At 40.2% G+C, this 25241-nt stretch overlaps 1 protein-coding gene across 1 annotated transcript in view; it reads left to right on the plus strand.

The window, feature by feature from the left end:
• The window catches only part of ZCCHC24 (zinc finger CCHC-type containing 24), a 106423-nt gene that overhangs the window by 61729 nt on the left and 19453 nt on the right, over positions 1–25241 (plus strand). The gene's annotated exons all lie outside the window — the stretch shown is intronic.

Consider the following 25241-nt stretch of genomic DNA (forward strand, 5'->3'; position numbering starts at 1 on the left):
CCTTTTCAGTTTGTGTTCACAGCTAAATCTACTTCACTTCCTCTGATATTGAACATTATGCAGTGCTCTGAGGTCCACCACTAGCCATAAATCCCAGGCAGGAAACAGTCTTCAAGTCTAAGGAGGAAAGACAGCGTTTCATTTTCTAAAGCCAGCCCAGAGTAACCAGGTCAAACAAAGTTTGGAGCTGAAGCTCTTGAAACTCGGGGTATAATTGTGTATGTTTTTCTGCTTGCTTTGTTACTGGTTAACCGGATGCAACAAATAAAACCGTTTTTCTTTCTTATTTTCTCTCTCTGACTGCCTCACTGGGAGCTCCTCTTTGGGAGCCAACCTCTCCATGAGCCAGTGCTTGAGGTCATAGCTCCCTAACTTCAAGACATCTGCTAGGTCAGACATACTTGAAGAGAATCAGCTGTTTGCAGCCAGCACATTATTAGCACAATGAGTCCCAGACAAATGCTGAGGGTCCCTCTCTTTTTCCATCTCTCTAACAAACACAGAATCACAGATATCCACGTATTGTATTTAAATTTTCTTGTCTTGATCAGAGATCTATCTCCAATCCCAATACAGAGCATTAAATAAAGAGTTTGGGCTCTTAAATGTTTGAATAATCAGCTAGAATAATTACAGAAAAAAATTACAAAACAAAATACTCTCTTCACTTCTGGTCCTAGGGATTGAGTTTGCCCTGTATGGTACTCCTAACTTTCTGAAAAATCACAGAAGATACAAAAAAGCCCCTAATTTGCTGTGTTGGATACCTGAAAAAAAGATTGATGAACTATACTTTGTGAAAACAAAACTCCTCTTGATGGCTAAAGCTCAAATCCAGCAACTCTCTGAAACATTTGCTCCTTATGAAGCACTTGGTGCCCCTTCTTATATTCATTATTTAAAACATTTCTATTATTTCAGTAACAGATGTAAGAAAAAGGCAAATAAATATCCAGTATTTGTATTCATCTCTCTGATATCAAAAACATACATAGAGGGAAAATGTAGTTAGTAAGGAGTTATTTCTTCTTTTTAAGTCAGCAAAGGTTTGTCCTAGAGCTCCTTCAAGCCACCTTTTCTGCCCTAAATGAAGTGTTACTCGGAAATAGAACAGCCAGTTTACAGTAAGGAAAAAATGTGCCTGGAAAAAAAATACACCAGGCTTGATTCAAAACTTGCACACTGGAGTGCCAGCTTGGCAGCACTTGAAAGTGCAATGGAATTGAAAGGTTTCCATCCCACTGCTAAGCTTTAACACAGCGTGTTAGATATTCAGAGTGCTGTGGCACAGACCTGCAGCCCCAAGTACACCAATTTCTACAAAGCTTTTGAAACTCTCATTCAGGTAACTTGGAAAAGCAGAAAGTGCAAGGAAATTGTTGACATACCCTCAGGGAGTACCTAAAAGCCAGTCAAAATTGCAGGACCTGTATCTAGGGAATTGCAGTAAAAATCCTTCTATACAGCTCATCTCTTTAACAGACTTCAGGAGGGAATTGCTGGGAGCTGGATTCACAGCCACTATAAAGCCACCAAGCAGCATTTATCCATATATTGATATCTGTTTAGCTAAGGTTCAGTCCCTGCTCATCTCTGCCAGATCCAGTGTTATGAAAATAAGTAGGAAAAATCAACATCTATTAAAGGCTCTTTTAAGCTCTGTGCACTTTACCCTCTGTCATCCAATACGCTTTATTCTTTCCATGTATATCAAGAACTAATTTCAGTTTTGCACCTATTCTTTTCAAGTCTGCTGACAGAAAACATCAGGGAGGCAACGTATACTCAGAGATTGATGCAGGCTCTCTACAGGACTCTCTGTCTTTTGCAGTAAAAGTATTGCAAGAAAAGTAAGAATACTGCAATGAAGAAATGTAGTGCAATAATAATTATATTTTCCATCTCAAAATATTTCCCCCGTATTCTATCTGTTTAAATCATAGTACAAAGATAAAAAATTGGTTGAGATTGAAATTTTCATTGGACAGCCTCTGGGGAAAGCTCTCCTGCTGGCCTGCAGAGACCATGCAATCCCTGCTGAGCGCAGGTGCAGGGGAGCCAGTGCAAACTGTCAGCCTTGTCTGCAGTCCTCTCTCTGCCCTTGTAAGATCAGCGCACAGAAAGAGCATGGGGTAATGGCTCTGGTCTGCAGGAGTTTGTCTTTCAGGAACTAGACTGAAAAACATGTCTTGGTAAGTCCAAAACAAGCACCGGCTTTGAACCAAGGCGCTTCAACAGGGAAAACAGCCTTTTATAAAAACATTCTTGCTAATCTACTTGATACCATTTGAGCCTCCAAAAAGTACCAGTCTGAAAGAAAACATATCTTTCATATGTTGACTGTAAGTAATTTTGATTCTGTGTCTTTCAAGTTAGCAGCAAAGTGTGAGGAACATAGAGCATTCGACAGTTCATGTAGTATTTGACAGTATCATTGTTCATCATCTCCACTAGAAATAGGAAATATGGAATGTTTAGTCTCTTGTGATTTCTTCAGTGGAAGTGAATTATTATCCAGCACTGCGACTTGGTTAACACATTCATGACAGGGTTATTAACTCATTCTTTAATCAGCTGTGCTCTATCTATCAGATACAGTACTCCTGGGTTATACTTCTCAGCAGCAAGATCAGAACAGTTTGGGTAAAGATACCACCACTGGCTCAGGGCATCCCTTAGTTGCAAATTGGTGGGATCTGGAAGAGCTTACCGGGGTAAAACTATTTTTATGCTTAGCTTGGTTTGTAGTCTCCTCTGACATCCATGACTGGACCTACCAAGGGCTGGGCTAGCACTTTGTCTGGCCCAGTTCAGCCATTCTGGCATGCATGTGCCTATATGAAATGATTGTGCTCGGTGAAGGAAATAACCTTTAGTCACAAAAAAAAAAGAAAAAGGCCCAATTTCAGAGACAGCAGTACAGTTTCCATAGCTACTATTAGATCTTCATTTACAAAAAATTGAAGTATTAGGCATGCTATACAATAAAAGCAAATCTTGACATAGAACCACCTGACTGCTGATGTCAGGCACCATTCAGGATGTGATTCAAGTGCTAGGTAGTAATAACCTTAGAAATTCTTTTCAGTTGGTGGAGAGGGAAATAGGCTTGCAATTCATTTATTACATATTCTTTGGGAACAAGGAAAAAGGTGAATTAGAAAATCACAGGGAATCTTATTTTCAAACACAGATTAGATTTTATAGGTTTTTTAAAAGAGGCAAAAAATTAAGGTTAAGTCTGTGCTTCCTCACTTCAAGAGTGATAAAAATGTTGCATTGTTTTAGCATCCAGCATGGTCTGATCTAGTTTTGGAGTTGGAAAGAAGCACAGTTCTGTGTCAAAATAACACAGTTAATATTTTTAGCATGTCATCAAACAGATACATAAGTTTAAACATGTGCCTCATTTTGTTTCTGACTGGATTTACCAGGTGTGTGCTTTGAGCTGTGTGTCAGCACCATCCTTTTTTGTCCAACACACAGAACGTCTGGGCATGTACAGATCAACGTAGAAACAGACTCTGCGCTCACTTTCTGAAGTATAGGCTCATGCTGAAAGTCCTGTTTGCAGCATCTGATGAGAAGTCATTCTTAAGCTCTTTTTAATTTTAGTGCTGTCTAAATTCATCTCTTCTGTGTTAATATTGATACATACAGTAATAAAAAGATAGGAGTAATTTAGCATTAAAAATCTTTTACATGTACAGTACAAACAAACTAATGCTCCTCTCTGAATGGTGCATTTTTATCAGTCCTACACACACAGACTACTAAATCACAAAGGGAAGAGACATGAGGGCTCTTTGAGCCTGTCCAGGAGACAGGGAGAAGAAAAAGCAAAGGCACTTGTGCCCTTTTATCATTCCTTAGAACACCAGGTTTCAGCAGCACTGGGTTTGGTAAGAGTTTCCTTCAAAGACAATGAAGAAGCAGAAGAAGGCCATTTCAGAAGGTATGAAATTTGACCAGCAGGTTACCTAAGGTTCCGAGTATAGATGAATTTTGAACTATGATATGAGTAGATTTTACACTTAGTAGTGAACCTAGAATCAAACTTGTTGTTTGCTTTTTCTTGAAAAGCAGATTTTGCTAAAGTTTTATTGTAGCAGATTAAACTCAACCAAGACTACTTTAGAGGAGGATTTTTGTCTGCAAAACACCCATTCACCCCTCTCAGGAGACATGAAGATTATAGCAAAGAAATTACTTTAGCAGATACCCCTCAATAAAAGAAAAGGCAAGGCACAACCTGGTATTTCTCCTTTTGATTTCTCCATACCACCTTTTGATGGCAACAACAGGAACTCTCTTGTAGATTTCCCCAGTCTCTACCTAACCCCAAGTACATGCATACACGTAGGTGCAATGTAGAAACTTGCTCTAACTCAGAGTGCTGGCAGCCAAACTCCACTAAAATATAGGCCTCCAAACACTGAAGCCCTGCTCTTGGACCTCATCCTTCTGGAAGAATTAATTACTAGGAGGGGTTTGGGACTTTTTTCCCTTATTTTACATTCCCTTGCTCTTCTCTGCTTTCTGGCAAAAATGTGTACTGCTCTCCCACTCTTGCTCTCCTTCCCTGATTTCCATGGTTCAGATGTTTGAAAACACTTTGTAGAATTCTGCAAACTTCTTCCAGCTATGCCAAAGCAAACTTGAACTCACAGCCTTCTGAGGCTTTCCCATCACTGCTGACACTCTCTTGGTGATCTGCCTGCTATGAAGTTTTTGCTGGGGTTTTCTGACCATTTCTGCACATCCACCATGGAACAGCTCAATGAGATATGGATGCCAAGGGGAAAAAAAAAAAACAACCAAAACCCTACATTGCTTTCCCTGGGTTAGTTACAGAGCTGGATAAATGGGAAAAAAAAAAAAAAAAAAAAAAAAGGAAAAGAAAAAATAGAGAGGGAGAAGAGGCAGAGGTGCAGAAAAAGAGAAACAATGTGGGCATGTGTATTTGAGGGAGCAAGGAACTGTAAAAGAAGGTGGTCTTTTCACTAAGTACTGTCTCTTTAAAAATAAAATTAAAAAAAATACCCTCAGTGTTTTCTTTAGTCTTTTTCATTCTTTGGCAGCATCCCAAAGATTTCACTGTCCTTGTCTCCAGCATCTGGAAACCATCAGGGTAAACAATAGAGTGCTAGGAACTGGAACCCCTGCCTCAGCTCCCGTGGGACTTCACTCTGGAGAACATGAGAACACAAACCATTGGACACCATGTGGTCAATTACTTCAAACTAACAAATCTGTGTGCCTTCCTATTTTCTGTTTTCCTTGGCACCACATGACCCTTTCACAATGGAACCCAGCTGTTGAAAAAGCCAGACGTTTTCTTTTTTAACCTCTTGCTTACTTTTGTACTTGCTTTCTGCAGCAAGATCAGGGTTGGCACATACCCTAGGTAGAAGTGTCCTGCTTATTAAAATCCTGGCTGGCTCTAATGTTTGCCTGTATTAGTCAGCAGAGAGGCTCGAGAGTATTAACTTAACAGGATCATACTGCAGTGAGGACTCCACAGGTGGTCCTGTGTTTTCTGAGTTTCCTGACATTGCATGCCAGGACTTAAAGCAGATACACCAGGACACTTTTATAGCCTGCCTGTTTTGTGCAATCAGTAATTGCATGTGCAGTTGTGACCTACTTTTTAAAATTTGTTCCTAGTGCAGGTGCTGTATTGGCAATTGCAAAGAGCTAAAGTCATCTCGAAGCCAAAGGCTGTTGAGGGGGCCGCCCCCTTCTAGTGCTGTGAAATAAACTTAGCTCTGGATTAGCCATACTTGCTCCAGCACTAAAGCTGGTGGTCACAAAGCAGAGGCTGGTGGGTTCTTGTTCTACCCAGCCTTCTGTTTCAAAAGACAGTCTTTGAACTATGGGAAACAGTGCAGTGTTACTGACTGCACACAAGCCAAGACTTCTATACTGTGTTGAGATGCATCAACTTGTATGTGCGGTTTACTTCCATTAACTTTCTTCAATGAAGGGGGATGTTGAATGGAATGGACTTGTGCAAGAGATTTAGGACTTCACCTGTAAGTCACCTTTAAAGTTGCTGAACATCCCTTTAGCACACGCTAAAGAAAAACAGCTGACATTTCATGCATAAATAATTAATCACACATGCTCCTAGTCTGACAGTTTGATTTCTGGGAGAAGGATAGGTACATGTTCAACGCTACGCCTAAAAGACAGGAAAAAACAAGGATGTGCCATGCAGTTGGATCCTCTCAGCTGGAAATCCACTCAGATGTGGCTTTACCTGTATTCTGGGACTCAGCTTCAGCACCTCTGACCTAAAACAGGTGGTTGCTTATCTGCTGTGCAAAGGCAGCTCTGTTAGTCTGTAAAGGTCAGGGAGTTGGCACCAGTGGAGTCAGGAGCCTTGTGCAGGGTAACCAGATTCACAGTGGCAGCTATTTCCATCAGATCTGTATCTCAGAGTGACAGGGCTGTCACACTGAATGGGTCCACCCTTTCTCCACAGGCTGCTTGGTGAGGCTGGCCTTGCCTCTGGATACAGGAGGGCTTTTCTAGGGCTTCACTGGGCAAGTCCTGACATCCTGGTTACACACTGAGCACTACTCACTAATTTCTAGGTTGCTGTGTGGAACTGTACTGCCTAATTTTCATTAAGGTTACAAGAATCTGTAGAATCTTTGGACCCTGTCAGCTTATTTCCATTTAGAGGAAGCAGTGGAGCTCCTTTATAATTTTTTTCAGCCTCTTTGGATTTTTATATAAAACTTTTTCACTGTAGTGGCCTCACATCAAAATACAACCCAACTAACACAAATAAAATTAAACAGAATAATAATATATATCTATCTGCTGTGACCTGCAGACACCAACAATATCATGAAAGCTGACAATTTTAAACTTAAAAGGCAGATGGACTAGGAGACAGCTTGGATAGGCTGAATAAGCAAACAATTACCTGCAAGCTTGTTAATGATATGCTGCTGAGCCTAAAACTAACAAGATGGATGCCTGGAATTGTTCCTCTCCTTTCCGTAAAGTGCAATATATATTTTGTGCACAGTTTCAAGTTATATTTCTTTTAAAAGAGATGAAGATGAATCATAAAATGGATTTGCTGAAGGAATTTCTACTGCAGGATCTAAGAATTTAGCCATTTTGTGGCAAGTAGTATTAATATGGAGTTTTTTAATCCCAGGTCCAGCCTATAGCTCAGTAGTAATACTAGGGAAACTTTTTTCCCTTTTCTGCCAATACTTTTTGATCCCAAATGTCTGCAGAATTGATTAACATGATACTGAAAGGGCAGAAGTGGTAGGGGGAAGAGGAAAATTAGGACTATGCAGTAGCAACTTAAACAGCACAGTACATGCTTGATCTTTAGTATTTACGGAAGAGTTGGTTAAATGTATGGCAAAAGTTCAAATCAATTTACTACTTCCCTATGTGAGCATCTTGGACGGGTTCTTGTCTGGCTGACAGATATTCACAGAAGTATAGATGCAGTTCTTTAAGGAAGGTTCTGCCTGTAGCAAGAAATCTATGTCATACAAGAGTTAAGGAAGCCTACCTTAACTCACTGAAGGAGTCCCAGTACAGCTTGGGTGCAAGCCAGGACACAAATGAAACCACTATAATGGCACTGATGGATGACCTCATTCCAGTAATGAGGAGAGAACACATCCATTCTCTTCATACTGCACCTCTTTAGCATTTGACACAACTGTCCATGAGATATAGCTGTTCGACCAGGGAGAGGTGACAGACAGCCAGAGTGATGTGTTAAGATGGTTTCAGTCTTTTTCAACAGAACAGCACTTCCAATATTTGTTCCCCTTCCCCAGCTCAGTGTTGTGACATTCCACAAGAATCAGTTTCCCTCTGGTCTCTTACAGAATTTGTGTGTTTGCATTTGCTAGGTAGGAAAGTTGCATTTAAATGCCAGCAATACATCTGTGTGACTCACAGAGCACAAGCTGGTTTTCACTGCCTCTAACTCTATCACTCTATGTAGTGAGCCTGTGTTCGGTGGGGCAAATTGAATTCAGGGATGAAAAACAGCTGCTTGAAGGTGAACAGAGCTAGAGCTGACGCTGGCAGCCAGAGGACAGAGCTTTTGGAAATGTTTTAGGACTAGTGCAATCTGAAGATTGATCAAATTTAGTCACTCTTCTACGGCTGTTGTGGTATTACTCCCCAAATCTAACTTGTCCTAATTCTCAAGAAATGTTTTTCTGCCTCTCTGAAATGCTGCAATTATCCACTCTTTGCTGAGGCTGCTTTACTGCTCGAGTGCAGTCCTGTGTACCTGACTATGATGCCTACATCTCTTAGGAAGCTGGAGGCATTCAAGTATAGTTCAGCATCTATCTCCACAATTCAGGAGTCAGCTTGTGTTCTGTAGCATTCCACAGAACAGAAGTACAGGCTGAAGCACATGCATCTCATGAAGTTCATGAGATATTCTAAACAGCTTTGATTATTTGGTCCACAAAATCTTCAAGTTGTTTCATTAACTGGGCCATGTTATCTGAGGGTACCAACCTATTAGTATCACCAAGAATTTGATGAGCACTTGTCACCAAAGGACAAAAACCTTTTCAATGCAAAGTTTCCTTTTATCTTCAGGAACAAGGGCAACTCAGGAACTGAGGATTCCCACAAGCCTCCTCAAGGACATGATCTGCACATTTTAAGCTTATGTTCAAGTAAACATGTACTGAAATATATATATGTGTGTTTACAATATATTTAAAAACTAGAAGTCCTGTTTAGAACAAGATTTCCCCTGCACTAAAGGAAAGGGAGAGAGATGAAGTGCTTTGGTCTTCAAGCTGATTATACTGGAATAACAAACTTTACGGGATACTTTCTTCCATCTTTCTGTGAATGTAAAGGATGCATATCTTATTGCCAGCTTTGAATCAGCACGGCATGCAGAACGCTTCAGCTCTTGTGATCTCTTTCATTGTATTAAGTAGCATGTTTAAAATGAGTTAATGTTTGTCTGTGGTTGCTCTCTACTTAAAGGAACCTCTTTTTCCACCGGTCAAGAGCATTTTTATTTCCAGTCAAGTGTGGAAAAGCAAATGCAATTCTGATGTTGTGCAAGAGATTAAAAGGCAAATTTTCAAGTTCCCAAAAAGTTGTTAGAAGTAAACTAAAACATCATCTGTGCTCATTTTTAGTTTGAAATACAGAAAAGCCCAAGCCAATGTGCAGTATTGTTCCGTCTCTTCCAGTTTCTACACTCTGTTGTGATCTCCTGCTCATTTTTAAATGGAACTGTTAAATCATTAATTGAAAACAGTTTAATAGTGCAATTTTGGGTTGAAAAATAATTTGCAAGTTGTATACAGTCAGATTTCTGTGACTTTTTTCATTAATTGCTACAGCTTGTGCATCTGTTTCTACAATAGATTATAATAAATAGGCCCATAAGCCGCATTTCCTGCAACTCCTTACAGTACAATCCTACATATCACCACTTCTGACAGATCACAGACTATAAAGTTATATTTCTGCCTCATGGGGCTGAGTTATTACTAACCACTGAGCTCCACAGAGATGAGTCTGTTTATCATAATGTGACTAAAAAGAGCAAGTAGTCAGGGTGGAGAAGAGTGCTGAGGAGGGAGAGGTGTAACTGGAAAGAAAGCTTCATTTGTAGATGACAGAGCACTGCTTTTCTACAGAGATGAATGACTTGGAGATTTTACACATCCTGTTTTTCCTCCACTGTTGAAGTTTTTAAACATGAACACTGATCCTAAGAGAAAGAAAGAAGAAAAGTAGAAAATAATACAGAAGAGCATGAAAGTTACTGCTGAAAAGAAAAAACCATGAAAATAGAGAACTCTGTTGATTAACTACTAGTGATTCACTACTAGTGAATTCAGACTCTGTGATGGTCATTTCATCTCATTTAGTCTCGTGTGTTCAGAAAGAAAACTGACTTCATGCTGCTGATCATCAAGAAGGATGTGCATGTAGGCAAGGTTGGAAGAACTGATTGTATTGCTCACACCATTTCTGCTGAGGGGAAACAGGGCACCGAAGTCATACCTGCCTTCAGCATTTTGGAAGCTGATTCTCATTCAGATGTAATACACAAACTTTTTTACTTCCATTTAACTCACCAAATTTCCAACCATCTACAAGTGTGGTGTCTATTTTGTGACATCAGGTCTGCAACTCAAGTTTTCAGAGTATTCCTTTCAAAATCTGATGCTGCACACTGAAATTCCTATTAGGAAGGGACCAAAGGAACACATTGTATGTAATATGGGAGGAAATGGCATTCAGTTTGCTGCTTCTGTAGTCAGGTACCACAGCATACTGGGATTTTGGCTCTTGGTTTAGACAATACCACCTGGTAACTCTGGTTCAGGTAATACCTGGGGTTGTTTGTTTTCAAATACTGTTTACATGACTGAGCACTTGGCTTAGGGAAAGCAAACGTGCAGACAGTACAGATGCTGCAAAGGGAAGTTCATTTTCACACTGATCAGCATGGTCACAGGCTCTTTCCTCCTACTCTAAATCTTTCTATGGTAGTACACCATGAGTCCAGGAATTTCAAGCCAGCCATAGGACATCAGTATGCCTTGGGTTCTTACTTTGTTCTGCAAACTCTACCTTGTTTTCAGTCTAAGGGGCTGTTTGGTTCTCTCCATCAAAGGGAATGAAAATATCCTTTGCTTGTGGGGCTATTAGTCTCTATCTGAATGGTTTGAAGAGAATTACCATATTCAAATCAGTGCAAAACTCAGTGCTCTAAGTCTTTTATTTATTTATTGCAGCAAACAGGCTTGTGAATAGTCTCTATTTCTTGGACAAAATAAAAGATCTCCATTATTTATATGCCCTTTTACTGGCAGGATTCAACTTTTTCCTTTTGCCCTTCCTATTTACTAGTACAAATACTAAAACAACCTGCTCCCAGCTGTTGGAAGCCCCACACTGTCCCCTTCCCCCTGCCAGAAGCAAACAGCTGTTATTGTGCACAACAAAGGCACTGCAGGATCAAATCCAGGCAGTCCTGATCACTGCTTCTCTCGGGAGAAGTTTTGAACTGTAGTTTGAAAGACTCACTGCTGAGCAGGAGCTTCATGTGCAATTCTACTTCTGTTCTTTGTTCATCCATAATGCTGGTTAACAGCAGAGGCATTACGTGTTTTCTCTTGGTTAAACACTTATAATCTACTTTTAGCTGAATTAATTGTTTGAAAGAGGGAAATGCAAATCCTAAATTGGCCCCACACACTTCAGCAGACTCTTGCTAAGTTGTGTTTGAAAGCAATTTCTTCTACAAGTTTACAAACCTGACTTTGCTGTAACAGCACTGCCTTACATTTTCAGCATAGCTCTCCACGTGCAGTGTTAAATGTATGCTTGAACCGAGTCCCAGAACAGCTTCCAGTGAATACAGATAGTGAGAATGTTTTCCAAAGCAACATCCTAAGCAAAAATCTGCAAAGTTATGATTGTGTTAGCCGGGGCAGACCACCCAGCTTTTATGAGATCCCTTGACTGCCACAGCCCACAGCAGTCACCTGAGCAGAAGCTGCAGCCTGTGCTCCTGTGCCTGGCTGCCTGCAGGACAGCAGCACCCATCAAGCAGTGTCTCTCTCTGCTCCCCAGGGGAGATGGGGACACATTCAGGAACATGCCAGGACCTGCAGTCTAGGCAGACAGATACCTCCAAGTTGCCCCAGTGACAGATGTGTACAGACACCTAAGAGCAGCACCCCTAATCTTGTGTCCTCCACGCTACCCTTATGCACCAAGCCAGCCCTGGTGAGCCCTTCTGCCTGCAGAGCAGTGCTGCCCACTGCCAGTTCCTGTGCAGCCTGCAGAGATCACACTTGTAAAATCTGAACTAATAACTCCTTGTTAAAAAAGTGCTGTTAAATGCAGATCCATCTGCACCCCGAGATGGCTGCAAATAGCTGCAACTTTTCTACTAACAGGTATGACTACTGACATTGGAAGTGCTCCAGTTGTTTGTAGGCACTGTGAAACAAAGCAGTTCAGTTTAAAAGCAGAGTTCAAAGGGAGAAAAGATTTTTGCAGCTGTTGTTCTGCCCTGGAATTTGTTGTGCATATCTCCTTTTTGGGAACATTTCTTTGTTTCATGGTGCCTTCAAAAATATGCTGTCATCACAACCTTCCTGCCAAGTACCACTCCAAGCTGGCTATTCACTGCTGCCCTTTTCCCAAATCAAACCATGCATTTCTAAAACATTTCTCACACTGATGGGGAGCAACATGCTCAGTCTCAGGCCAACCTGTGAGGTAAATCAGCTGACCTTCATTTCCTCTAAGTGAAGGAATGAAACAGCAGTCTCATAAGAGAACTGAAAGACAGTCCCTGTGTGGTTACAATTGTTTGATATCAAGAGCTTTTTTTAACACCTGTGGTTTGACAAATTTACTCATAACAGATCATTTAACTGACACAAGCTGCAAAATGTCATAGAGAGAAATTAATTGGGAGGCAAACCCAATTTAGAGACTCAATTTTTTAAAATAAAAACTTCAGGTAAGTTCTTTTGGATTTCCCTACCTACCCCTACTTACAGGAAGTAGGTATATGTTTTAAGAGTTATAAGTTTTATATAAAAATAGGACTGTTATAAATAATTTGATAAAGCCTGAGGAAAACAGCAAAAGGACAGGATAGGCATAATAAAAGATGAGCTCCATTCCAGTTCACATGCATCTACCGTGATATTTTGAATCAATTACTAGATCATGAACCTAAATTGAGTACCACTGTGTGATCAGTGAGGGCAAAAAAATAAATTCTGGAGGCTGTTCTTAAAGTTTTTTTCAGAAGTAGTAATATGTTTAAGTTTACTAACATTACATGATACAATGCATTTTTTGCCATTTCACAAATCAAAAAAAAGCAGAGCAATAAAACATCACAACTACTATTTTAACTTTAAAACACTGTGATCCCACCCCCCTTCTAGAGAAGATGACTATTTTGATATGTAATATTTTAAGAATATTGCCCACTGAAAAAAATTAGTGAAAGAGCAGGAAACAGTGTTGACTGTTGGAGAAGCTGCTGAGATAGCACAGATATGAATTTCTGACTGCTGGGCACATCTGTGTCTGCAGGTTTATTTGGTATTAACACTATACTTCCTTGCTACTCTGCAAATTAGAGTGACTGTGTAATTCCATGCTGTTTTCTTGCATCCCTCTCCTTCATAGCTTGTCCTGTTATGTTTTTATTTTAGTTCACTGTATCTGTTCAGTACAGATTATGTTTAATACAGATTATTTTTATAGTCTCTACATTGTCTGTCCACACACTCTGAAGAGTTGTCTTTACCCATTCTTGACATATTTCTAAGCAGACATGCATCTGTTCCACTGTTTTATACCTGGTGGGAAATAAAGGACAGGCAAGGGATTTTTAAATACTCTTTTAGCGATGTTAAAAGCATGACTTTAGTTTATGCTGTTTAAACTCAAGTCCTAAGAGATGTCTTAGGAATAAGGCACTTATCCACAGATAATTTAGAGAAACTCCTTTTATACTGCTTATTCAGATAACAAGAAGAATGAGTAGGCCTTTCCTGTTTATATCCCAATTTCATGTGCAGATCCACATCCTTAAAAAGAAGCGGGTGGTGGGCAGTCTCTAAAGGGATTTCTTACACATATTTCCCTGATTGCATCCTGGCAGCACAGAACGTGCTGCCCACAGCCCAGTCCAACAGCTGTAGCATCTTATTGTACAACCTAAGCACCCCCCACAACCATCAGAATAGATTAACAGTGACATGCTTGACATGTATTTCTTGCTTTTGTTTTCAAGGAGGAATTGGAATGCCTTAGAACACAAGGTGGCTTGGCTACTCCAGCATTTAAGGAAGGGGTCACCTGGGGCACTATCCAACTGTCCCAGTCTTCTCTGTCCATTTCCATTAGCTCTCAGTATTCAGTATGGAGCTTTACAGATGACCCCTCTAACAATATTTATATCAAAGTGAACTGTAACATTCACCATTATAAGGAAAATTGCCTATATTTGCTGAGTGGATTGTATGCCTCATGCTGAATGTGCATAACACATACTATTTTGTTTCTGTTTACCCATGGAAGTTAAGTGCCTGATGAATATTCTTCTCTTGTATCCTTTTCCTATTGCTGCTGTCATTAACTCCACATTTAGAGAAATTATGTATTATGATGAAATTGTTTCAGTTTCTCAAAACTGATTCAAACCCAATTGTCTTTTCAAATACCTCACGTATTGGAAGTTATTTGGTAGCTTCTCTTCCTGGAGACCTATGAGTGTACCCCAGAACTTTCACACAGATGATTTATTACTGTGAAGAGTTAGCAAAAGGCAAAGCACAGGCTGGAACTGGTCTCCACCCCAAAGGTGCAGTTTCATACTAGCAGATGGACTGCATAATTTTAGAGTACTCTGTAATGGGAGCGAGTGGGAAATAGCCCAGGACATGTTTTTAATGGTTGACAAAATTAGTTTAACTTTTCACTAAAACGCAGCAACTACTTCAGAGAGGTATGTTTTAACAGTCTCATTAGAGGACAATTTAAAATAGAAAAATAAGATTGCCTGAAATCAAGCCTTCCAAGACCTGCATTGCAGCTGACTTCATAACAAAAATACTCCAGGGTTAATAACCTCTGTTCATCGCCCTGAGTGTAGAGAGTTTTAAGTGAGCTCAGTGCTTGTGTTCAGATAGTGGGTAATATGATATTTACAAAACGAGTGGATCTGTTTTCAATAAAGTGGAATATTCTTGGTTACATCATGCTATCCTGAGCCATGTACTTTAACTCAACAGCAAGGGCAAGAGGAACCAATGCTGTTTGTGAGGAGCATGCTGTCTCATTGAGCAAACTGTCTAAAGGGCTCTATCTCTTCCATCAGTTGTGTTGATGTATTTGTCACCAGTGGAAATGTCTACTGTCCCTCAGCATACTTCAGGGCTGAGAATGTCTAAGGAAGAGCAGGCTTCCCCTCCTTTGCATTGCTGCCTCTCACTGCTGCCTTTTGGAGGGCTTAAGATGTCAAGAACCTTTTAATTCTAAGTGTTGCACAGGAGACAAAAGTATCTGATATGAAAATAGCTGCATCTATGCATAAAGTGTGAAGATAAATCCATTTCTTGTAGGTCTAATTTTGTCCAAGAGTTAACAGAGCTGAGCAGGGTAGATTGTACAATTGCTAAAGATGGCACTGCCCCAGAAGAAAGGCCATTTGTTGCTAGTCAGCTGTCCTAAAAACTAAACCTGAACTTGCCCCACAACCCCAGCTGAAGACATGGTCAACACAAGACAGCCCTTTCTCCAGTTCTGCCAGACCTGAAGACAAACAGCAGCTCCTGTAGAGTTCAAAGTTTGACAGAAGCCCATTTTCTGTCCCCTCGAAGAGCTTTTCCTGGGGCCCTGTGCCTGTCTCCTGCTCAATGAATGCTGTCTTTGTACCCACCAAGTTGACAAATGCCAGCACTGCAGAATAAGGATGACATTTCTGCTGTGGTATTAGAGCTGAGAAAGGGGATTATTCCGGGCAGTTCGGGCCAGGATGCAGCGCACGAGGGAGGCTGCGCGACGCTGTTGTTTGTGCTGCGACAAGGAGGCCCTTGAAGGCCGCAGCCAAGACCGAACACAGGACCTGTGTGTGGGGAGACGTGCGCGCACAGCCGGGCCACTGTCCCCAGCCAAGTCCCCGGCCTCGTGGCACACCTGTGTCAGCTTCCTCCTGAGCCCTCCTCATTATGCCCGAGCGCACAAAGAGCCAGCTGCGCCGGGGCTGCGGGCCCGCCGCGCTGGCCCGGCCGGGGCTGCCGGAAACCAGGACCAGCCACCTCTTTTGTTGCCTTTCCAAAATCAAGGGTTTGTTTTGAGCCTGAGGAGGATAATGAGCCTCTCACCAGGCGCATACACTGAACTGCACATCCCCCCGAAATGCAGTGGATAAAATTAACTGATCCTTGGAAAGACTGAAAAAAATAAATCAAGGGGCTAGAAGACTCTTGCTGTTGTGCCAGTCTCCTCACAAGAGTCTGAATCCACAGCTTATCAGAACAGCACGCCCTTAAACAATACTCCTTGATTCAGAAAAATAACACTCAGAGACCTTATTACACATCAGGTGTTGCTGACTTGTTTTTGTTTGTGTTCTATTTTATCACTCCTTGTTGATATTTTTTTTTCTTAAACAGTAATACTGCTGAAGCTGCCCAGTGTGAGATTATCCTACATAACAGGGAGAAGTACCTCAATATGAAAAACAAAATCAAGGACTCTTGATAAGGTTGTCTCCATGGTTTAAATTTTTTTCCCCTCCAAGATCAAGGCAAATTCACTTGTACTACATCCCTGGAAGCAGAGTAGGCATGAATCTATCCTTAGACTAGCATCTGCCAATGGAAAGAGTATCAGGACGAAACAGGAAAGGGGAAACAGTAGCAAAAGGCATAAAGAACTGCACATCTCCCTTCCCCAAATCTTCATCCAACCTCTCCAATCATCTTCTGCAGCAAACACCATGACAAGCATTTTACACCAGCTGCTTCTTGCGCAATACCTTTTTGAAAATGAATAGTTTCTTAGCAAACAACAGTGAGACAGCATCTAGTAAAGATATTTTCCTGTGGGCTATTCACTGTGTGAAGACTGCCTTAGACTTAAGAAACACTGAATATGGCCTTGGTCACAAATGTGTTCCCATGACAAGAACTGAACACAGCACAAAACCTTGCCATGCCTTCTGTGCCCTACAGCCCTTTGGTGGATCCTCTGGTCCCATGAGATTTCAATTAGAACTTGTATTCTTCCTTTCTATTGTCTAATAATGAGCTTTTCACATCATTGGCTTGTGGATATTGAAACTATCTGCTATAAAAGTACAAAAGTAGGACCAGAACAGGGTGATGAATTTCTAAAATAGAGCTAGAACCTCAGGAAAAGACTGTTCCTAGTCGTGTAGAGTAGCTGAACAGCTGTCCTTCCCATATGCTTTGTGGTGCACTGTGTTATTCACTAGTAAAAGAGATCCCTAACTTGGTAGTGGGGTCTGGTGCTGGCTTGTTTTTTCTTGAAAAAAAATTCTTCCTTTGGGTAGAAAGATTTACTCTGTAAGGCGTGTTCATATGCCAATCCATGTTGAAGAATATGGAACTACCAGTTGGCCTCAGGCCACTCTCCTATTTTGGTTCAGCTGCTAGCAACAGGTCTGGGGCACTGCCAACATCATATGCTCCAAGCTGTCCAATGTGAGATTATGGTGAAATGTGTCCTATATGGTGACAGCTACTGCTGTGTACACAGGCAAGAAAGTGTTGCCTTTGAGGAAGTGAGACTTTAGGTATCCATGATAAGGAAGTGCTGTGAGTGTCTTTGACAATAAATTCTTAAATGTAGGAAATGCCATTGGTGCCACTGGACAAACATATTGTGAAGATTGCAAATGGTTGATTAATTTTGCTTTTTGAAGAAGGACCAGGGAAAGCAGTAATAAAAAAAGTTGGAATACAAATGTCCTCTACTTGCATGAAAGGAAATGGTGCTTACAGCTCACTTGTTTAGAGAGTTCCCATTTTGTTTCAGGTTTCTTACTATATTCTGGTCAAAACAATTTTCATTCAAAATGTTTAACAGCGGTGACTATCTTATACAGAATGGGCCTAAAACATCGGTGTTCAAAAGAATTATGGTACAGGCAGGCAGCCTGATGAGTCAGATATGAGTTTCCTATTTCAACACAGAAAAGATTTTATTTCTCTCAAAAACTCACACAACATCCATGGCCCAAGTCAACCTACGACCTTTTTCTTTCCCAGGAAGTTTCAGCTAAACATTGTCCTGGCTTATTTTATGACTGAATAGAACAACAAAATCATTAGTTATGAAAAGACAAAGAGTCAGTTAACTAAAAGAAGGCAGAATCTGAACAGTTGAAAAGGCTGTAAATTTTATTCCTTTTTGTTGTGTAACAGTCACCTCCTAGATGCCACTTCCCCTGTTCATCTTAGCAAGAACTCTGATGTGAGAAGTGCTCTTCACCCAACACTACCTGTGCTGTCCTTTTACCCTTCACATACCTATTAGTATTCTCACTCTGTGATTACTGGTTGCACTCCATCCTTCCTCACCTTCAAGGTACTACATATTTCTGCATGTGATTAAGAAAGACATTATGGAGGGAACTGGCTTCAGCTTGTTTTCATGAGAATTTCAGTAAAATGCTCTAAGTTCTTGTAACACTACAGACATGAACTATGACTCTCACAGAACGGTTGATGAAGTCTGACAGCTGCTAATGCTGTTCTTGGGCAATGACAAGTGATTCTTTTCGATGATTCAAGTTAGCTTTGCACAGAGTGGAAAAAAAAAAAAAAACAGTCAAGAAGCCCAGTGGAAAATACAAATACAACTGCAGGAACAAGAGGCACTGAGAAGGGAAGGAGGGAAGAGATTAGAGCAGCACATTCCTACTGTATTGTCACTAAATGCATGGCAAAGGATGGTTGCCTTTGGGTCATCTAAAAGTATGGGTGTAGCTTTCACTACAATCCCATGGCTATATTTAAAACACTGAAACTTTCTGATGCACTTCAGTTGAAATGTTAAAAGCTTGCTCTTTCTCAGCGGGGAGAACAAGCCTACTGTAGAAGAAAGCTATCTGGGAGTTCCTCCCAGGCACCTGTACATGCACAGGTGGCCAGAGCAAGCAAGGAGCACTCAAGCAGTGTCATGCACACGAAAAAAGTCAGGTAGCTGGGATTTGGTGGCTCTTGAGGTAGATGAATAAGCACATGGCTGCTCTGGGCAGAAAGGGTGAGTTTCTAAGACTTTCTTCTATGCAATATACTCGTGTATGGCCTGGCACAGTATTTCTAAAGGAAAGAATACTAAAACAAGAAACAAGTCCCCTTCACATTTATGCAGTTTACATATCAGCATCTGAAGTCATGTTTCATTTTTGGGCTATGCATACCATGTCTTTTTCCAGGCTCAAAAAGAATGCTGTAATTTAAAGCAGGCTGACTCAATTGATGTTTTTGTATGTCATCTCTTAGGCAGCATGGCAGGGGGGAAGGTGGAGGGAAGGAGGCTGAGGTAGAGAAAAGGACGGCGGTTGTTCATCTGGTCTTTATTTCCTTTCCCTGTTTCTTAATAGTTCAAGCAAAGGGCTCATTCTAGCCAGAAGCAATGACACTCTTGCTGTGGTATTTTATGTTGGAGGAGGATAGGCTACAGCTTGCCCTGTGTGCTGGTGTCCTGGGAGCCTGTACCACTGCACTGCTGTGGGGTGGGCGAGGTTACCGGGCAGGTGGGCCTTCTGCTGTATTTGGTACAGGAGGAAGCTTTCTAAGAGGGCCCAAGCTTCGTCTTTTGCATAAAGAATTTCCTAGCTGGAAATCCTTACAACTGTGTAGTACTTGTCTTACCTTATGTCATTTGGGGTTTTTTTAATAATGTATCAATGGAGATACCACAAGCAGATAATAGAAAATGACAGTTCTGACTGCTTTAACCTGTCAGGTTGTAGAGAAAACAAACTGAACAAAAACATCCATAAGCAGAGACTTTATAAAAAATGGCTCCAAGGGGTGAGGCCAACGTCACCAGTGACAGGCCTACAGTAGTTCTTGTTCAAAACTCCTGCCTGAGAATTGTATAATGAGAGTCATGCATACTGCTCACTTTTGTAATAACAAACACTGATTAAATTCTGAGAATGTGAGGTACACTAGCACTGCCCATACTCCAGACGAAAATTCAAACATGGAGAGATCAAGTAACTTGGGCACAAACCAATAGAAAGAGCCTGTAATCGAGCCAGGAATGAAACCCTGGGCTTGCAGAGGCCCCGTCCTGTGCCTTAACCACAAGATCACATTACTCTCATGATCCTGCACTCTCCTGCTGGAATTTTCTTACTCTAGTTATACCTATGCTCATGCAGTGTGTGGGATATGCCATGAACCAGGTCTTGAAGCCTTAAGGATTTAGTGGGTAGTTGAAAGGGATCCTGTGCCTTTCAGAACACAAGGAAGGAAGAAGGCTGAGTTCTCCTGGAAACATCCTTTCCCTTTAAACTTGCCCTTATCATCTTAACAATATTTCCTTTACTTTCCAAGAGTTGTTTTGAAGAGATAAAACCTTTATATGAGCAAAACATTTATAATTCAGGCTAAAAAAAAATTCCAGCATTATAATAATTCATACACATATGAATGGAACAAAAAAAAAAAAAAGAAAAAAAAAAAAAAAAAAAAAAAAAAAAAAAAAAATAAAAAAACAAAAAAAAAAAAAAAAAAAAAAAAAAAAAAAAAAAAAAAAAAAAAAAAAAAAAAAAAAAAAAAGTGTGCCAGTCCAGAGGGTGCAACAAGCAACATAAAAAAACCAGAGCAAAGTAAGCCATTTCCTGAGTGGTAAACTGCTGAAGTTGCATTTCATATTGCACTGAATTAAAATATTCTCTGCTTTTCCACCTCCTTCTCCTCCCCATCTCCCAGTGCAATGCTTTCCCCCTGCACACCCTTTGCCCAGTCTGTAGAGTACAAACACTCATCCTTTGGTCACTGTCATCTGAGGACAATGACTATGCAGGAAACTGCATATAAACTGGATATAGTTCTTAAAGTTTTTTAAATTAAGTAATAATATTAAAGTATCTGTTGTATGAGTTTAAACTTGTGGGCTGCAAACTGTGAGAATGGGAATAACAATATTTTGGAATGATGCAGTTTCATTTAAAAACTAAGCACAAAATTAATGTTATTTTTAGATATATGAACATCAAAAATACCAATTGGAATAAAATTCTTATTCATTGTAATATCCTTGTTAATGCCATCCAAGTCCTAAAACAACTATACCTCAAATGAAGAAGTACCTTAACATAAAGCAGTCATCTCCCCGGACATCTCAGGACATCAACACACTGTGTTTCTCATGAACAAGTGAAAGTAGCAGATTTCCAAGTTGAAATTTTTTCTTAAGGTCACTGATACATTGAAGTCCCTTTCCAAGTACTTTCAGCAAGTGTAGCACAGCAGATATTTGGTTTGGAGGAAAGCCACAACAGGTCTAGATTTACAAAAGGATAAAGGCACCAAAAGCTATGGCTTGTCATGCGGCAGGATTTTACAGCACCACTCAAGCAGCAGAGAAACCTCTCTCCCCTCAGCATCTACAGAGCTCTAATACAGGTGTTTTCTCTACTCCCCTCTGTAAATTGACACCAATGTTATATCAAGATGCACCCAGTATAAGATTAAGGTACAGTAGTTCATGAAGAGCAAGTAATGTTTTGGAAATTGCCATGTCTGCAATTAAATTTCAAGTGTATCTTTCAAACAGTTCAAATAGTAAGGACAACACTATTATTTTGCATATAGCTGGAAGAGAGAAAAGCCTCAGATTCTCAGCTGTAACATAGCAAAAAACAACATAAGCTTATGGTGTCACTCCATGAATTGGAAAATTCTCTGATCCAAATACTCTTGAAAATATGCTTTGACCAAATAGTGGTGTACCCAGTCTAGCCTGGACATTCCTATGGCCATGTCTGGACCCTAGTCTTCCCATGTGGCTTCTTTACCTGGGCACTTAATAAGGAAAGAAATACCATCAGAGAATCAACTGGAGATCTGTAGCTTTATCTCATCATCATAATTTAATCCACATCTTTTCTTCAGGTAGAAACTTTACATAAACACATGTCAGAACAGCAATGAAGCAGAAAGCAGCATCCCAGTTGTTGAATTTGGCTCCAAAAGCACCTGCTACTCACTTAGATTTGGAATCGAATTGCCTTCAGTGACATCTGTCTGCCTTCCCACCTGTTCTGAACAGTCTCATGACCTATGGGGAGGCAAGGGGTCTGTCAGAACTACTCCACTGCTTTGTAAAGGACAGATCACAATCCTTAGACCTGTCAGTTTCTCACTAGATCAGTGCCCCAGCTGTGCCACGTTAGCCCTAGGAGAATTGTGAAATCCACATGAAGGCATCTGAGGTGAACCAATTAAACAAGTCCAAAAATATGAGTCTTGACCTCAGCTTGGAAGAGGTAATGCTTGATTATAGCAAGGGTTTGACCCTCCCTTCTCCAAAACCCTAATTCCAACTACTAAATTAATATGAACATATTAAATATAGTGTGCCACCAGAGGGGGAGGGAGAGGAGGAGAGTATTGTTATTGTATGTTCTCAAGCAACAGATGAAGAGGAACAAAAGAGTCCAAACATCAGGAAACCATTAAAATGAATACATTCCTAGTTTCTTCATAATTAATTCAGCATGTCCAATTTTGTATCAGAGAAAGGAAAGGAAAGATTTCAACCACTTCCTTTTATCTCAAGCTGTTTGGAAGAATATGATCTCGTAATGCTGAAAAGAAGTGCCTCACTGCATCCCAGCAGGCGAGTGTAATTTTAACTCTTCCACATGCCTAATTTGATATGCAAATCCCTATTTTGTGTGTCATACAGTTCTTAAATTACACAGCAAAGACCCAGGTTTGCTTAGGCACACTCCATCCCCACTTTCTAGCCCCACCCCTTTTTTACTTTGTACTGCATTAAACATTACCTTGAAAACAATTTTCAGTATTCAATTTCCTAAGTGATTTTTTCAGTTTGCTTGCCTTGTTGCACAATTTAACATTTAGTTCAAATTTTGAGGGTTACCTTCACATGCATAAGGACCTGTTCTTGAAAATTTAGCTTCTGGGTTTGACAGAGTTATGCAGTACTTTCAAAAGAAGATGCATTGAGCAGCTATTTATATGCCCAAGTAATTTCATTGTTTTCAAGGTCCTACAGGAACAAGCATTTTAAAGCTGTGATTGGCCACAAGCATAGATAGCCCATGTGGGAGCTCTTTCATGGTCATTCAACAAGCAAAGAGTAGCATGTGCAGGTAAAATAAATCCTTGAAATGCAGTCAACCAAGATAATTATTTGCAGCTTTCCTTAACAGAAGATTTTGGTAGGGCTGGGGGAGTTCTGTGGCTCTGAAAATTTACCAAACATATTAAATGTTTGATCACTGCCTGTTGCCCTGTATATAACACATGATATACTAAATATATAAGCATACCTGGCAAATTCGTGTGAACATTTAGGAAATGCAAAAGTATATCTGAGATTATTTAGAATCTGAATTATTTAGAATTTGTGAATGCAAGGGAAGTTTACCCTTCTATTCAGGCAACACTATAGGGACAACAGGTTTCTATGCAATACAATATGCACTCAAATGTTCTTCTATTAAAAGGAGTGACTGAAAAAAATTGAGTGTTATTTGCTTGCTTTTTTCATAATAGCACTTATGTGAGATGAAGGTCAACGTTCCAGTATGCTACACAAGCTACATTGCCATAGGTAGCCCCAAGTGATTTGTTCAATGCCACAAGAATGCAGAAGTGGCAGGAAACAGCAGAAGGACCTTTCCCCACTGCAGATGAAGAGCTGAGGTACAATCTGACCACAAACAGAAAGAAAATCTCTTAAGGCTCTATACTCAGTCCAGGTGCTGGAAGTCCAACACAAGTCCCATCACCATGTTACATTCTACCAAATACTTTTGTCTTCTACTGGTTGCTTGCATCAACATGTCCAAGTTCTTTTTTATCTGGACAGAGGCCTGTGAAAGCAGCATGCTATTCTCTAACAGAATTGTTTACTCACACTGGATGGTACTGAGTGTTTACATGTTTCCTATATCTGTATTAGCTGTGGAATGATGAGTAGGACTGGCAAAGAAAACCCATACTGTCAACCTCTCAGACCATTCAGTGTTGGGTAATTGACACATCAGAGAATTGCAGAATTAGCAACTCTTCAGCTTCAAACTAACTTAGCATAGTAATGATATTGTATCTTTGCTCCTGACAGCATGGCTAGGACTCTGAAAAATCTGTGAAACCAGATATTGATTTGACTGTTGGAATGCTTGCCAAACCAGATTATTGGATTTCTAGACTTTGATCAACATGTCCATGACAACTATGCCTATTGATTCAATCATCATCAGAAACCATATGATGCTATTAGTAACAAACTGCTAAACCTTTCTCTTGGTTTTCCTTTGTGGAAACTAGATCAAAATCACAGTTAACATACACAACACTGTTGACAACACTGGTTTTTCAAAATAACCAAGAGGTACATACTCAAGCCATACATTGGGCTTCTGTCATACAAAAATTTACCTGTAAAATTTCATTGACACAGCTTAATCAATATGCTTTTAAATCTTCCCAAAAATTAATTCTTGGGGAATGAAAATGTTCATAACAGCAGAAATAGGGTATTTCTTCAAGAAAAATAAAAGAAACAATGCTGGTTTGTGCTGCACACTGCATAAACTTGCATGTTTTGTTTAACATTCTGCTCCTGGGAAATTGAGTAAAGTATACTTCACTTGACTGTAACAGCTTCATTATTTGGGACCTCAGTACAAATCCCCCTTCTACCTTGATCGTGTTGTAAGAGCAGCAGTGGCACACGTGTGACAAAAGGCTTCAGATCAGCAACAACCAATGAGCTTCAACTGCCATGAAATGTCAGTTTCTGCGGATGCAGAGGTGGGAAAACCATACAGTAGACTCCCCAGTCAGAGGCTGAAGTAGCCCTAAACCATGCCACAGACAAGTCTCCTAAGAAAATCCCAGTCCAATAAAACACATACTGGCCTCCTCTTTTAAGCTACACAAACAAGCTGAAGTTTTCTTTATTTTTCAGCCATGTCTTGCTCAGATATAATTTTATCTATCATAAACCTTTAATCTGAAATATCCAATACAACTAGAAGTTCCATAATTCCTATTGTTCAGCAAAGCAAATAGAACTTTCTATTTAAATAGCAATGCTGTAGTGAAGAGCCTTTCTGACCATTATGCATTTTTTCCCTTAACAGACCTGTATCAAGACCTCTCATCATATCACTAATACACAAACTAAACTAGAGACAAAGCCAAAAAAAGCATTAGTTTGGTTCCTGTATCCCCTAGATGCTCTTTCTATATTGCATGTACTAATTAAAGACGTAGTGCCTGTTGGTTTAAATCAATACCTCAGTCTTCAGTGTCAGACGTCAGCAGTGTCATTCCTAAACACATCACCTATGTGCCTGTGTATTCTGTTGACACTCAAGATTTAGATGAGCACAAAAGTGAGGAAGGACAAGGGTGAAAAAATGTTGACCAATCCAAAGATTCCCTTTTATGTGCCATTTTGGCAAAAGT

The sequence above is a fragment of the Pyrgilauda ruficollis genome, unplaced genomic scaffold, assembly GCF_017590135.1.
Source record: "Pyrgilauda ruficollis isolate IOZ18807 unplaced genomic scaffold, ASM1759013v1 scaffold11, whole genome shotgun sequence".
Lineage (NCBI taxonomy): Eukaryota > Metazoa > Chordata > Aves > Passeriformes > Passeridae > Pyrgilauda > Pyrgilauda ruficollis.